Genomic DNA, 15,847 nt, shown 5'->3' on the forward strand with positions numbered 1-15,847 from the left:
TATAGTGAACTGTTCTTAGTTATTTCTATTTAGTTTTCCCCTTTGGTTTATTCCCAGTAATCACTGTTTTTGATTTCTGTACCCTTTGTCTTACACATAAGTTTATCTGATTTGGGGAAAGGAAGGGAAATCACAGAAATGGTGGGACAAAGATTAACCAAAGCAACAGTGATATTCACTAGACACTATGTTAGAAATAAACTTTACAACTTTGTGGGAGTGGGATGTCAGGGTTGGGGGAAGCAGAAAAAAATGAGGAAGGGGTAACACTGTTAAAAATGTACTCATTTGGGCTGGGAAGGTGGCTCAGTGGTAGAGCGCTTGCCTTACATGCATGAGGCCCTGGGTTTGATTCCTCAGCACCACATAAGCAAAAAGAAAAAAGCTGGAAGTGGTGCTGTGGCTCAAGTGGTAGAGCACTAGCCTTGAGCTGAAGAGCTGAGGGACAGCGCCCAGGCCGAGTTCAGGTCCCACGAACAGACCAAAAAAAAAAAAAAAAAGCTACTCATTACTTATGTAACTGTAACCCACCTCTCTGTATATCACCTTCATAATAAAAAACAAAACAAAACAAAACAATTAGCGAACTCATTCAAATACAGAAAATTAAAGACAAAAATGAGACAACACAACAGATATAAGCAAAATTGAGAATACTATAAGAGAATACTTTGAAAATCTTTTGCCAATCACCTGAAAAATCCTGGGGAAATTGATGCTTTCCTATACTGGATCTGAAACAAGAAGTAAAACATAAAAAGAAATGAAAATGAAATGTCAATAAACCACTTCCCATTCCAGAAAAATCTACGACTCAATGAATTTACCATGAAATTAAGGCCTGCAAAGAACTTACAATACACAGTTATAACTCTTGAATGGAATAGAAAGGGAAATGGAATTATCAAACACATTCTATGAAGCTAGAATTAGACTCTTCTCCAAATCACATAAGGATTCACCAAAGAAAGAGAACTATGAACCGAACTCTTTGATAAGCGATGATGCAGTGGACTTTCTAACAAGAGCAATAAGCAAGAGAAAAACATAAAGGGGATCCAAATAGGGAAGATGTAAAACTATCCCTTTTTACAGATGTAATGATCCTGTATTTAAAGGACCCTATAGCTTCCTCCTTGAAGTTACGAAAGGTGATGCTCACCTTCAGCAATGTAGCAGGGTATAAAAACCACAAGAATTAGTAGTTTTTCTGTGTTACCAACAATGGGAAGATCCATGCTGAAATCCAAAAAACAACCTCATATGTATTAGCCTTAAAACCAAATCAAATCTAAACTAAACAAAACAACAACAGCAAAACTAGGAATTAATTAATTTAAGTAAAATGTGAAGGACCTCTACTGTGAAAACTTCAAAACTCTAAAAAGGGAAATTAAGGAGACTCAAGGAAATGGAAAATCTTTTAATGCTCCTGGTTGGAAGAATTTACATGATGAAACTGCAATGCGGCCCCCCAAAAATTGACAATGCAATACTCATCAAAATCCCAACTATATTCTTCAATACAGTAGAGAAAGCAACCCAAATTTAATATGGAATTACTAAATTATAGGTGAAACAGAAGGCTTAGAAATGAATTCATGGGCCTATCATGATCTCACACACACACACACACACACACACACACACACACACACACACACAGTGGAATTCTACTCACCCATCAGAAATGATGACTTTTCACCAGTCTTAAGGAAAATGAAAGGCTTGGTAAAATTATACTAAGAGCAAAGAGAACAGAATGCAGACTCAGAGCAATATAGGTTTCATGGATTCATTCATTTTTGTTAGCTAGAAGGTGCCCACAAATCTACAAGTAAACAAGACTGATTCTACCTCCTCCCAGTAAGAATGGCCATTATCAAGAAAACTAACAATAGCAAATGCTGACATGGATGTAGCCAATTGGGATCTCTATTACACTGTTGGTGGGAAATTAAACTTGTTCATCCACCGTGGAATGCAGTACGGAGTTTCCTGAAAAGACTAAATATAGATCTCCCTGAAGACCCAGTAATTCCCCTCATCAGCAGTAATTCAATAAATAACAAGCAAGCTCACATGAAAGCTATCAGCATAACCATGTTCAGGGCCCAGGCCCAGTGTTCAAGGACTGGAAAAAAAGTTACCACTTCTGGTATTTGTTTTTAAAAATATGAACTTTTGACATAAGAAACCAGATCATTCTATTTGCAGTAGCTAGGATAGGACTTAAATGTTGTGGGTGATAAAATGGCTTCTTTGTTGAATGTTAGGAAAAGATGTAGGCAGTCCAAGAAAAGGGATATTTTTTTTGTTGTTGGTTGAGGGGCTTGAAGTCTGGGCTTGGGCACTGTCCCTGAGCTCTTCAACTCAAGGTGAGTTCTCTACCTCTTGAGCCACAGTGCAACTTCTGGTTTTCCTGTGGTTAAATGGAGATAAGAGTCTCTGGGACTTTCCTGTCTAGGGGGCTTTGAACTGCAGTCCTTAGATCTCAACTTCCTGAGTAGCTAGGATTACAGTTGTGAGCCACTGGCACTAGGCTAAAAATGGGGGGATTTTAGAAAAGAAAGTCCACCTCTTTACCTGTGTCTAAACCTCAGATATCACTATTAGAACACTTCATCCTCAACTCATTTCACCAGACATTTGTAAATTTTCTCTTTCCCTTTATGTAGGAATAATGCAGTCAGTATCAACTCAGCTGTGGGACTGGATCAATTGTATGTTAATTGCTAGCACCTAAATCAAGAACTGTTACATCAAAACAAATGAACCCCTCACTTGGAATAATTGTATTCTTTTTATTACAAATCTGTGCTTTATCAATTCCTAAGGTGATATTGGACATCCTAACAGGGTGTTGATATTTTCTTTCTCTTCAGCAATTGTCCTTCTCCCACATGTGTTCAAATATTTAAGATTTCAAAGATTTCCATTGATAATTCATTAAGCTGACCTCTAAGATAATGTGCAATTCTTGAATTTGGTCTGCTGTCTTGTTCTTACATGCACAGGCTTTCTATTATTTATTTGTTCTACAAGGAATTCTACTTTCCAATCTTCATGTGATCAATTTTAGTCCCTTTCATCAGTCTTTCTGACTCTCTCTCAGGAGTCTCATTTGAGTCTGTCTCATAAAAAATGTATTAGTTATCAGCTAAATGACTCTCAATTTCTGTTTCTGGCCTGATTTCATGTAGGCTGTGATAGCAGCCCTGACTGGCTGTGCTTACTGCAGTGTTTTTTGTTTGTTTTGTTTCTGGTTTTGTTTTGTTTTGTTTTAGAGGTCTAGGATTACTATTCAAGGTAGTAGCTTTTCTGGGCCCCTGTGATCCCCTGGCCTAGAGTCAATGGTGTTAAGATGATTGATGATTGTAGAATACACTTTGAATTATTACATTAATTCACGGAATTAAAAAAGTAATAATATATTATTTGTTTAAATTCTCCTTCTCAATTTTACAATTCATGATATATATTAGTAAAATTAGGTTCACTTTCTTCTTTTCTATAGCTGCTAAAAGTAAAATTATATATTAAACATTCAACATTAAGAAATCAATAATAAGTAACCTATTATTAAAATGATATAATACTAAACTGTGATTTGAATTATAGTTCTAACAAATTGTGATGTAAACAACAATTAATAGAATTATGGGTAATATTTTTTAAACTTACCAGCTTTTTATTTGTTTCCTGATTGTCTCATTTGTAATTTTTGGTCCAAGCCATCTCTTCATCCTTATTGTTTAGTTTTCTATTTTATCTCTACTGGTTTGTATTTTGTTTTCCCTTTTTAGTGACTGACATGAGGCTGAAAATCTGTATGCTAGTTAATTACTTCCTATGTTAAAGTAAAATTATTGTTCTCCACAGCTGTTCTACTATTTGTATAGTATTTTCCCCAGTCCCATATCCTGTATTGCTGTTCTCATTTATTTTATTGTATTTTTATTGTGAAAATACCATACAGAGGGGTTACAATTACATGGGCAAAATAATGAATACATTTCTTATTAAGCATTGTTGTCTCCTCCTTTGTTTCCCCTTCCCATAGCTTCTTTACTTTACTTTTTATTTAAATTTTACTGTCAAGGTAATGTACAGAGGGGTTATACTTACATAAGTAAGGTAATGAATTCATTTCTTTTCTAATTTGTTATCCCTTCCCCCATTTTTCTCCCTCTTCTCTCCCAACAGCCCCTCCAGATTATTTCCAACATATTTTCTTCTGTGTATCACTGTTGCATAGGTTCCCCCTTTGTCCTTTGCCTAGACATTTTTTCCCTTTCCCTACCCTAGTTCAGATTAACATATTTACAATAACCAGGGTATCAAAATCAAATACTGTGACTACAGGGGATACACCATAGTTGGGGAAAACACAAAAAGATAGAAAGAAATCACACAATACATTAAGAACAAAAACAACAAAGAACATGTCTTGGAGTTCATTTCACTTAGAATCACCTTATACGATCATATGTACATAACTATAGGGCTATTCTGCTCATCTACTAAGATTATCCTTGATGTACACAATAATGCTCCCCTATTAATCAGTAATCCCACTGCTGGGCATTTAACCAGGTGGCCACAAGCAAGACCACACTAAAGTTACCAGCAAAATTATGTTTATCACAGTATTATTTACCATAGCTAAGATATGGAATCCATCCAGATGCCCCTCAGTAGATGAATGGATCAAGAAAATGAGACACACACACACACACACACACACACACACACACACACACACACACACACACACATGGAATACTATGCTTTCATCAGAAAGAACGATACCACCTCATTTGTAAGGAAATGGAAGTTCTTGGAAAAAATTATATTAAGTGAAGTAAGCCAGACTTAAAGAAACATAGGTCCTACGGTTTCCCTTATTTGTAATAATTAGTTTACACCAAGGATAATCTCATGTCCTATGTTGAGCATACAACATTATTGCTATATTGTTTGTTATTATTTCTGCAAACAGGCAGGTATATTTAAAGAATTATGCTCATCTTATCCATTACTGGAGGAAGAGCATCCAAAAGAGCAACCCCTACTAGGAAGAACAACTCCTACTTATTTAGCTTCATTCCTACGTAAGGCCAGTGTTGTCCCCTGTATCCTCATGCTGTACATTACAACTCTATACCGGTTCATCCTGTATATCTACTATCTTCTACATTGTGACCTAAATGCCCCAGCAATTCCACTTTGCTTTACTTTTCAAAAAATTTCACTCTTAATGTTTGAGGTTGGTGTGTGTGTGTGTGTGTGTGTTTACAAAAATCAGAAAACAACATTTTTCCTCATTTACAATATATCTTTCAGGTCATTATAAGTTGTGGCTAATGGGAGAAGTCTCTTGCTATTTTAAGGATGAAACAGAAAAATATATTTGTGCATGCACCACAGTTGTTTATTAGTCTGTAGTTGAACACTGAATTTCGATTTATATCTTGGCTGTTGTTGTGAATAAGGTGAATAACAGTGAACTACAGATATATTTATGAGTTACCCAGAGAGAAATAATCACATGATTGGTGGGTCAGGTGATATTTCAACTTTGGATTTCTTTAGAAAACTGCATACTACTTTCTACATGGAGAGTATTAACCTGTATTTTGACCAAGAGTGTAGAAAATTTCCTTTTCTCCACACTCTCACCAGCCAACCTTATTACCTTTTGAGTTTTTTTAAAGGGCATGTTTTTAATGTGTGCAATACCCAAGATGACCTCAGACCCAAATCCTTTTACTCCAACCTCCTAAAAGCTTCGAATTACACGTCTTTACCACCACACCTGGTTCCTTTGATTTTTTTTGATAAGAGTTATAATAGTTATGAAGTAGTATCATAGTAATTTTGAATTGCATTTCTCTAATGACTTTTGTTTACAAAACATTAAGCCAGCATAGAAGTTGTATTAAACACAACTTTGTAAACCCACTGGCGATTTTCAGAGCTTTTTGGTAAACATATCTATTCAGAAATTTTGACAATTTTTAATCAAGTTTCTTGTTAATCTCATCTTTAATCTCTCTGTACAAAATCAATAATTTCAAGGTAGTAGAAAGGAAAAAATAAAGAAACTCCTAACATTTTTCAGTTTTCAATAACATGATATTGCTTAAATCATTTTCTGTTAATGCTTGAGACTATATAACTCAATTTAGTTATACCTTATACAAGGCTATGTATTTTATTTTACGTTGATTTTTCTTTCCAAAGCTTGTGTGACTAATTTCCCTTGGTTCCTTTCTGTCTCATGTAGTTCAGATTTCAAACTGAAGAATAAATGGAAGGAACAAACAAAAAAAAAATACAGTTCCTCTCATCTGATGATGCCTCTACAAGAATGAGGAAAGACCTATGATAGAATATCAAAAAGACAATTCATTCTTCTAGGTCTTCTTTATCTTTGTGATGTAACTTAAATGATGTAACTTAAATGGAAGGAAGCAAACCAAAAACTTAGTTCCTCAAATCTGATGATGCCTCTACATGAATGAGAAAAGACCTATGATAGAATATCAAAAAGACAATTCATTCTTCTAGGTCTGCCTTATCTTTGAGATGTAACTTAAATGATGTAAAACACAATATACTGCTCAAATACTTTTGTTTTATCAGTTTTGTACATTTTCATTTGGACTTCATCTCAGTCTACAACATTCCTTCATTATTATGTCCCTTATATTTTTACACTAACAAGGCTTAAGATAACCAGTTTGATTTACAGCATGAGAAGTTATCTACCCGGCTTCCTTGGAAGTAGAGCATGATTAATAGATAACATTGCTCACTACATGTAATGGTTTCTGTAATACTTATGACATTCTATTTAGTATTTAAAAAAAAAACTTCTGGCTAAACTCAAAGCTCATGTATAGAAGTTTATGTTAAGTATTTTACAAGTTTTATTTCTCTTAATTCTTAAGATAACATTTGCTATAATGCTAATGTTATTACTATTTTAGTGTTGGGAAAAATTGTAATTAAAGGCACTAAGTGCATGGTCCAAAGACACACAGTGAGGAAGGAAATGAGTCAAAGTTTCCAAAAGTCTTTCAGCAATACACAAAAGGTAGGTAAATTCTTTCCATTCTCTTACACTCTCAATTCAATATTCATATTGCCCAAGAAATTATAGCATAGCAAATATTGCCCATCGTGATTGTTTTCTATCACATTTTGTCTTCAACACAGACTGTCTTGGTGACATTGGATTATCATGCACAGAGCTGAGCTTCTAAATTGAGGTCCAAAGAGAAACAAATTTCTTCTGTCCTACAGTTCCAGTTTCCTTTTTTAAAAAGTACCAAAACTTTTAAATATCATCACTTACTATCTTTTAAGAATCCAAAAATGAAATAAATTCACATTTAATCAATCCAAAATGTTTTAAAAGTAGGAGATAATTAAACAGGCCCCCATGAAGTAAATTTTCTTCTACTTTTAAAATTATGCTGAAAGCCTTGTATTGGCTAGTCACACCTGTAATCCTATCTACTCGGGATAGCTACTCAGGAGCCTGGGATCTGTGGATAACCATTGGAAGTCAATCAGGGCCAAAAAAAAAAATTCATGAAATTATTTTTCAAAATTTTTAATGAACTAGCAAAGACCCAGGAAAGAAAATGTAGCTCATATAGTACCTCACCAACCTAGAGAAGAAAGGCCTAGCAAGACCTTTAAGCCCTGATTTCAAACTCTGAGCATGCCAACACACATGCATGCACATGCGTTCACGCGCACACATTTTTTCCCTTCCCCTCCCCAAATTAGAGAAGCGTACATACAAGAGGCAGATGCACCAACTTCAAACACAGAGAAAACAAGGGTTATAGCGTGGGGGAGGAACATACAAAGAAACGAAAATTCACATCGCACATTATAAGTACGTTAGAAACAATAGCAAGAAACAAAAAACTACTTGTTTCCCTATCGTGGGGTTCAATTCCCTTAACATTATCATTTCTGTTCATATGCACATAGCTTTTGACCTTGTCTGCTTAACCCAGACATATATTCGTTATTGAAAATAAGGGAAACCATGGGACCTGTTTCTTTGGACTTGGCTTACTTCACTTAATAAATTTTTTTCCAAGTCTTTCCATTTCCTAACAAATGGGGCAATGTCATTCTTTCTGATGGAGGCATAGAATTCCCTTGTGTATATACATCACATTTTCTTGATCCATTCATGTAGTGGGGACAGCTGGTTGGTTCCATATCTTAGCTATGGTAAATAATGCTGCAATAAACATAGTTGTGCTGGTAGTTTTAGTATGGTCTTGTTTGTGATCATTTAGTAAATCCCCAAAAGTGGGACTGCTGGGTCAAAGGGGAGCTTTATGTGGAATCTTTTGAGGAACCTCCATAATGCCTTCCAAAGTGGTTGAACAAGTTTACACTCCCACCAAGAATGTTGTATGGTTCCCTTGTGGCCACATCCCCTCCAGCATCTGTTGTTGTAAAAATATGAAACACACCACGAATTTGCATATCGTCCTTGCGCAAGTGCCATGCTACTCTTCTCTGTATTGTTCCAATGTTAGTGTATGTGTGGCTGAATTGAGCACAGAATATTTTTTATATCAAAAGGGCAATTGTGGGGGCTGAGAAGGTGGCTCAGTGGTAGAGCGCTTGCCTTACATGCATGAGGCCCTGGGTTCGATTCCTCAGCACCACATGAGCAAAAAGAAAAAAGCTGCAAGTGGCGCTGTGGCTCAAGTGGTAGAACGCTAGCCTTGAGCTGAAGAGCTGAGGGACAGCGCCCAGGCCCAGAGTTCAGGCCCCACGAATGGACCCCCCCCAAAAAAAAGTGCAGTTGGATTTTATTAAACTAGACAATTCAACAAAAAGTAAGTTCAAAAGAATTGTCATGAAATTTTAGAACCATATATTTCTTACATAAGCACAAATTTAAGAATAAAGTCAAGATTGACATGTCAAAAACAAAATAATTCCAGATATTTGTTGCTCAAGAAATGTGTAGGAGGGGGATTCAATTATTCTATACAAGGCACCTGTCATAATGAACACTGCACCAAGTGTTAAGGTTTGTTAAAAGTTTTAATGTTTTAAATATATTTAATTTTGGGAATTTGTTTACATATGCCAAAATTAGGACTGTTTGGCAGGTATAAAACTTTTCCATAAAGTATTTAAGATTTATGGTAGCAGACATATACTACTAAGTATGTACATTTCAGAGTTTCGAGAAACTTTATCAATGAGAAGTTGCAAAGTTTTTGTGTAAAGAAGCAGAATGAAGTGTTAACACTTTGTTAACTACACAGGCTGTTAAAACTTTAGGGCTTCCTCAGTTTATAAGTTAACGAGGAAAAATGATGATATAAGCCATAAACAAATAATGAGAAGAGCCATAAATAGTAATCTTAGTGGATAGCTTTAAAGACTATTCATATTCTATAAAACTCTTGATGAACATCACAACCTCAGTCAGTGTTAAATGTACAGGATTATGAGAAAATAGTAAAATCTAATATGTAGTACACTTCAAATAGTGAAAACAGTGATAATATTTTTGTTTTTTATTTTACTAATTATTAACATTTAATTATTGTTTTCTTTATTTGTAGCATTGTTTTACTTGTTGAAATATAGTACAACTTTTTTGGGGGGGTCTGGTCATGGGGCCTGGGCGCTGTCCCTCAGCTCTTCAGCTCAAGGCTAGCGCTCTACCATTTGAGCCCCAGCAATAATTCCGGCTTTTTTCTTTTTCCTGAGGAATCTAACCCAGTTCCTTATGCATGCAAGGCAAGCGCTCTACCGCTGAGCCACCTTCCCAGCCCTAGTACAACTTTTTGTAAATCATCATTAGGAGGCACTTTGAGAAGGTTACTTGGATGGTCAAACCAATTTTTATAGGTGCATGTTCATTTAAAAAGAGGAAAATTGAGATCAAAATATTTATTTAAAAAATTATCAAATAGAGTCTGAGTCAGAAGTTTTGATAAATGTCCACACCTAAAATTTTATCCCTAGGCTGAAGCAGCGGTATTACAGAGTTAAGGCCAAAACAGTGACAGACTGTGGGTTGTTCTTTATTTTGATTTTGTTGGTCATGAGGCATGTACTCTTGGGCCTGGGTGTTGTCCCTCAGCTCAAGGCTAGCGCTACCACTTGAACCACTGCACCACTTCCATGTTTTTTTGCTTATGTGGTGCTGAGGAATCAAACCCTGGGGATGATGCATGCAAGACAAGCACTCTACCACTGAGCCACCTTCCCAGAAACTGTGTTTTAAAAAATCATCTAAACAACATTTGCTTTCTGCTTTCGGTAATAGAGTGAGAGATATAAATATATTTTTATATTTTTGTGAATTGTACTTCCAAATTTATACTAACTTCAGCCACTTTATCCTTTTCAAAGTCATAAATATCTCTGAGAGTTTGCTTCAGTGAAGATTGTTTTTGCATTTATAATTTCTTCTGAGTTATTTTTATTTTTATCAAAATAACTTTATATTTCATGTTGATTTGTTATCATATAACAAATACCTTCAAATGTACACATAGAGTCTAAAGATAGCAGTATGAATATTCTCATACAGCTCTTGTTTGTCTGTTATGCACTTCTAGTATTGTGATATTTCCCTCTCTCTTTCACTCTCTCCCATGTCTAAGTACCATGTCTGGTACTTAGAATTTCGGCTTGTCTACTACTATACTTCAGGATCCACTAGTTTTGTGGGAACATGATAGCGACCATCAGTTACCCTTGCATTCTTTAAGAGTTATAAGAGTGACTTGATATTATTCTTTGCCATAATAAATGGCAAAAGAGCAGATCTAGGAATTCCTTTTCACGTTTACTATTATAAATTTTATCTCATAGGAATCATTGGGATGGATAAGATACTGTTAACCTGTGACCTACAAGTTCTCTTTCTTTTACAAACAACCTTTTTCTTTTATTATCAGTTAGTAACTATACATAATGAAAACAAAGCTAGCCTATGGAAAGTGGACCGAAGTTGCTCACAGGGATGAAAAAAAAAAGGAATGTGGGAAGTGTGTACAAAGGATGCCCATCATAGAACACAGATCTTAGGAGCAATTTATCATGTACACTTTGTGAGAAAGACAATGTGCTGTGAACTATAGGTTAAATCACTGAACAACTGATATATATATGCACATATATTTGTATATGTATATTTATTTATATATGCACACATATGTGTATATGCCCTTATATATGTACACATGTATGTTACTGTACATGCAAATACACACGTACATGTACACATGTATACATGCACACATGGAGAAAGACACATAGATATAGCCAACACAAGTTTCACTAGGTGTTGAATATGCCTCAAATGGAATGCTTGGAACAAAGTATGTTCAAGATGTATTTGTCTCTAAGCGTTTTTTTTACCACTCTCTTATCTCTTAAAACTTGTACATTTAGAGAGATTCCACTTGCAAAATGCAGTACAAGGGATAGCAAATCACTCAGAAAACTCAGTAAGTAAAGTTCATATGGTGTTTCCTTGCTCCCCACAGAATGCTTGCTCTTGTAGAAACTCTCAACAATCAAAGTAGAAGGAGAATGCCCTGGTAAAGAATAAAGTTATAAGGCTTTAAATGGCATCCTTACTTGAGCTTTTTCCAAGGACTGGATTCTACACATACATTTAACCAACTCATGTGAAAAGTCTTATGTGAGAAATGCTGACTAAGGTCTTGCTGATTTCCTGGCCAAGAAAATAAGAAAAAAAGAAAATATTTTTAATGTTTTAAAGTTTGAGAATAATTTGTAACCTGTCAATAAATGTGTAGAACACAATTATACCAAGTAACAAAAAATGATGGTGTTTCATTTATGTGCTCTTGGCCTTGATGAGTGATTTTAGGTGTGTCTACACAAGTAGAATCAGCATAAATCAAGCTAGCACTTCTTCATTTAAGATATAAGGAAAGGATACAGGTTGACCCATTCTAACAATGAGGTGTACAAGACAGTCTATCAAGGGGTGGGGGGTGAATGGGGAAGTTGGGGAGGAGTGAAGGAATGGTATGGTAGAGGAAAAACAAATGAGGGGGTAACAATGCTCAATAAGAAATATACTCATTACCTTACTTAGGTAACTGTAACTCCTCTGTACAGTATATTTACAATAAAAAATATATATTAAAAAGATACAAGGAAAACTTCTGTACTTATAGGAAGTTGTATTTATCACTCAATATCAGTAAAGTATTGGTTTTAGGACCAAAGGTATATGAAAACTTTGGATACTCAAATTCTCTACGTAAACACAGTATATTATTCACTTTAGAATCTGCCCACAAGCTAGTGCAGAGTAATTGCTATGAAAATTTTTACTGCATTCTAGGTTTGAAATGAAACATAAAAATATATGCAATATCAACAGATACAAATTTTTTCAGATAAATGTTGTTTGCAGTTTGTGGATGGAATTAGGAGAGCAATTTTGAAAAGCACACATTTCATCACCAAGACCGGTCTGCAAATTTTAACAAGGAGCTAATACAGCATCATTGAATAGTATGGAACTCCAAGGAGAAATACTTGAATTGAGACATTATCAGAAAAGGTAACCACAGGGCCTGGGAAGGTGGCTCAGTGCTAGAGTGCTTGCCTTGCAATGCATGAGGCCCTGGGTTCGATTCCTCAGCACCACATAAGCAAAAAAAAAAAAAGCCGGAAGTGCCGCTGTGGCTCAAGTGGTAAAGCTCTAGCCATGAGCTGAAGAGCTGAGAGACAGCGCCCAGGCCCAGAGTTCAGGCCCCACAACCGGACTCAAAAAAAAAAAAGAAAAAGAAAGAAAGAAGGAAAGAAAGAAAGAAAGAAAGAAAGAAAGAAGGAAAGAAAGAAAGAAAGAAAGAAAGAAAGAAAGAAAGAAAGAAAGAAAGAAAGAAAGAAAGAAGAAAGAAAGAAAGAAAGAAAGAAAGAAAGAAAGAAAGGAAGGAAGAAAGAAAGAAAGAAAGAAAGAAAGAAAGAAAGAAAGAAAGAAAGAAAGAAAGAAAGAAAGAAAGAAAGAAAGAAAGAAAGAAAGAAAGAAAGAAAGAAAGAAAGAAAGAAAGAAAGGAAGGAAGGAAGGAAGGAAGGAAGGAAGAAAGAAAGAAAGAAAGAAAGAAAGAAAATGTTACCACACAAGGACTTTTTAGAAATGCAGCTGCTAGATTTTCATGGAGAGCTTTCATAACACTTTGTGAAGCACAAATCAGAACCTCACTGATGGATTTCCCTCTCCTTCCTGTCATGGTTAGTCATTATCAATCAACATATAGCTAGTCTTGAATAATCCTCTAATAACAAAATGTTGATGGAGTGTTTATATGCAGAAAACCTGGGAAGGCTAACTTTTTCCAATTAGGACATTCTGTATTCTATGACCCAGCAGACAGTAAACTAAGTAAGCATCCATTTACAGCCTTCTGAATAATTCTGATTCTGCCCACATCAGTTATCTATCCATACCTGTGCCCGAGCGAGAGGATTTTAAAAGAATTTAGTGATTTACAATTTAAACTTAAATATGGAATGAAATTAGTTCCAATGCATTACATTAAGATATTTAGAAACAACTGGGAAACCTAAAGGTCTATTGTTGGGTCTTCGTCCGTCTTTGGACAGACGGGGTCCAAGGAGAGGTAAATGCGAAGTGAAGTGCGGCTGCTCGCCTGTTCCCCAGCCTCCCTTAGCCCAGTAGCCCAGGAGACAATCAGACTCAGCTGGGAGTCAAACCAAGCAGGAACTCGTTTATTAACAAGGAGCATCCCCTTTTTAAAGCAAAAGACTGCGTGGGAGGAGAGGAAATGGAACCAACCAATCACTGAAAGGCCACACCTTATCATGCACCTAAGCTTCCATGAGATGTTTACACACTGAACCTAAACAAATCCAGCTCTGCCCACTCAACTTCCTCTCAGGGCCATCTTTGCTATCCCCCACAGTCTATAAGATTTATTTTTATTTAAAGTGAAGGAATATTGGAATTTGGTTCTCTACAGTTTAAGAAATTTGCAGCAGACTTGATACTTATTTAATTTTGTATATTGAAAGGAACAAAAGCCTCAACAATATGTCAATACTATCCTCTTATTTATCTATAAAGGTTTATGATTCTGGTCTCTTAATATTAAAACTTCAAAAAATTATCTTTAGCAAGTTGTGCAAAGGGGTTTCACTTCATCATGTCAGTGTTGAATAGAGTGTATGTGCATTTCAATGTTCAGTGCATCTGGATCATTGTCAAACTTTCCATTTTTCTTCCTTCCCTTACCCCAACCCCACCTATCCCTTCAAGTTTCCTACTTATATTCTCACATATGTACATTGAGTGTTATAACTGTATTAGTCCACCATTTCCCTCTCCATCCTTCTGCCCTACTTCCTGTAAGCCTAGATCCCCTTTTAAGACTTGTTTCAACTTCATGGTATTTTGTTAAATATCTCTACCTTTGGCATTTGGCTATGGGCTTGCCACATCCTCTCTTCCATGTTTGACCACATAAATGAGTATATTTCTCCACATTTCTAATCTCTGAATGGCTGACATAGGTCTATTTTACTATTCACCTTCTGTCCTAAATTTAGAATTGCACCTTCAGGGCCATCCTAGAGACCTTTATTCTTCTCTACACACTGAAGATGGAAAGGAAATAATTTCCATGCTCTCAGCATTATGCTATCCAATATGAATTTCCATCACTTATCACTTCAGCAGTCGATGTTTAGGGACAATCTTCAATTTCTGATGATAACAGCACGAGTCAGTTTTAATTATGCAGATTCCACTATGTAGTGAGTCCTGTAGTCTTCTAAATTTTCAATAAATTTCGAGTAACTTTTTATTAATAATTTAAAAAGTTTTATTTCAGTATTTGAAATGCTGCCCCAATTATTTAAAAAGTTTCACAATAAGCTAGACTGAACTTTCCCCCCATTTTCCCCACTAGTTCAAGTTAAGTCTCCTTTGGCTTTATTGTTTGAGAGGCCAAGGGATGAGGGTAAACAGAGAGATGATCATTACTCAGATATCTCCTTCCTCTTCTGGTTCTGCTATTCTTGTTGAGAGGAAGACTGTAGCAGGGAACAAGAGTGATGCTTGACTTCACCATACAAGGGACCATTCCTGGCATGTCAATTATTGTTTCTCAGAATAACTTAAACTTCTTACTCTTGCCTTCTCTGTAACAGTAACCTAACTGTGGCTTCCTTGGTGCGGGAGGAAGCACACTAACAGGTTACTAGCTGTAAACTGGTATTTTATATCTCAGCTTACTACCAAAAATATAAAGCTTTGGCTACATAAATGTAAAGTTACTGATTGTCCAACAATACCTTAGTGAGCAGTAGACAATTCTACCCAGCTACCCTCTCCTCTCATATCCTCTCTTTCACTCCCCTCCATTCATTTACCCATCCCTTCTTTCTTTGTCTCTCTCCTCCATATTAATCTCTATCTTCTCTCTTTTTCTTTTCCAGTAGCAAGTGATTTGGTTTATCAGACAACACATACACAATTGAACAAATATTTATTTCTCCTCTTTTTGTGATTATTTATTCTTAAGAAGTGAGTTCTAGCACAGCACCAGTGGCTTACACCTAGATACTCAGTAGGTTCAAACTTGACAATTGCAATTCCAAGCTATTTTAAGTAGATAAACCTAAGAGATTCTTTTCTGCACTTCTGGTAAAACGAAGACGTGAAGTTATAGCTCAGTTGGTATAGAGCAAACATTGAGAATTAAAGCCCAGATAGAGCTCAAGGCCAGGAGTTCAAACCCCATTGCCAGCACAATATTTAAAATAAAACAAA

At 35.7% G+C, this 15,847-nt stretch overlaps 1 non-coding gene across 1 annotated transcript; it reads right to left on the reverse strand.

Annotated features, from left to right (window-relative positions):
* Positions 1-8,493: 8,493 nt before the first annotated feature.
* LOC122100490 lies at positions 8,494-8,600 on the reverse strand. Its single transcript, XR_006146175.1, has one exon. It is a non-coding gene; the product is annotated as a U6 spliceosomal RNA (small nuclear RNA).
* Between the last annotated feature and the right edge of the window lie 7,247 nt (positions 8,601-15,847).

This window comes from Dipodomys spectabilis, unplaced genomic scaffold, assembly GCF_019054845.1.
Source record: "Dipodomys spectabilis isolate Male_0828 unplaced genomic scaffold, ASM1905484v1 ptg000578l, whole genome shotgun sequence".
Lineage (NCBI taxonomy): Eukaryota > Metazoa > Chordata > Mammalia > Rodentia > Heteromyidae > Dipodomys > Dipodomys spectabilis.